General features: G+C 33.2%; 1 protein-coding gene across 1 annotated transcript in view; it reads left to right on the top strand.

Annotated features, from left to right (window-relative positions):
- LOC102605550 (uncharacterized) overlaps window positions 1-1,206 on the top strand; it is an 89,900-nt gene that overhangs the window by 35,241 nt on the left and 53,453 nt on the right. The window lies entirely within an intron of this gene.

Here is a 1,206-nt window from a genome sequence, read left to right as displayed (position 1 = left end):
ACAAAAGAAATGAATAAGAAAAGGTTCAGGAGGCAGAACTCTGTTCTGCTATTGAACGTAGTCTGACTGCTTGGGAACACAAGGTTCAGGAGGCAGAACTCTGATGCAGAATGGTTGAATATGACTGGCATGTTTCTGAATAAGGGAGGTGCATAGGTTCAGATTATAAAATTTTTGATGAAGGAAGCTGAGTGATCTGGTAGTCCTGGTAGGTTCAGATTGTAGGGTGAGTCATGGTAGTTAACTGCAGTAGATAAGAAAACTGATAAGAACACACTCTATATGCCAGCTGCTACTTTACAGTGCAAAAATAGATGCCTAGCACTCTCCAACATTGTCTAATGGTACATATAACATTCATCAGGGCATGCTTTTCCTTCTCTAAAATGCAGTCAACTTTACCCTTAAAATCTGGTTCAACTTGCCTGCTTTAGATCGTGTTAATTGTTTTCTTCCTATTTTTAGAACTTGGAAGGCTACATAACACTTAAAGTAAAATTAATGAACTCTTTTTAAAATCTTATCACAGGATTTTGTTAAGCCTTGAACACTTCTAGAGTCTTAAAAAATTTCACAACTCTTCTTATTCAAAGTCCTTCTATAAGTAATATTTCACCCATTAGGATCCAAGATTATAGCTAATCTTGCTTTAGGTCAGGGATAACTTAGAATGAATAAACTCTACGAAACTTTTAAGTTTTTTTGGTGTGATCGACTATCTATTATAGGATCATTGTAATGTTTGCTTGAATGTTTAAACATGGTAGTAGATGTTTGCTTAATCTTGATTAGTTCATTAAATTGTGTCTATCCTATTAATTTACTTTCTTTCTTAATTGTGTCTATCCTATTAATTTACTTATTTTTCCTTAGACGTATAATCAACATTCAAAAAACATTTGTGGAGGATTCAAGGTTTGATTTGAAATAGCACAAGCGCCATGACTAGGTAAGAAACTATTATCATCTCATAACACCTGATTCTGGTAACTTACTCATGACTTTTAAAACTTATTTGTGAAGTAATTAATGATTTAATGATTGTTACTGGAAGATTAAATATTGATATATTTTTCTAGGAATTCAAATATCCCATCCAAGGATTGGATGGATTTAGCAAGGTATAGCAAACAGTATATTGATGGTGTTGAATCATTCCTAGATTTTTCTACTCTTATGGAGATCCTCAAGGACAAGAAATTCAAT

Source organism: Solanum tuberosum, unplaced genomic scaffold (genome assembly GCF_000226075.1).
Source record: "Solanum tuberosum cultivar DM 1-3 516 R44 unplaced genomic scaffold, SolTub_3.0 scf00225, whole genome shotgun sequence".
NCBI classification, from domain to species: Eukaryota; Viridiplantae; Streptophyta; class Magnoliopsida; order Solanales; family Solanaceae; genus Solanum; species Solanum tuberosum.
Note: the sequence above shows the minus strand (reverse complement) of the source record. Positions and strands in the feature narration are given on the sequence as shown.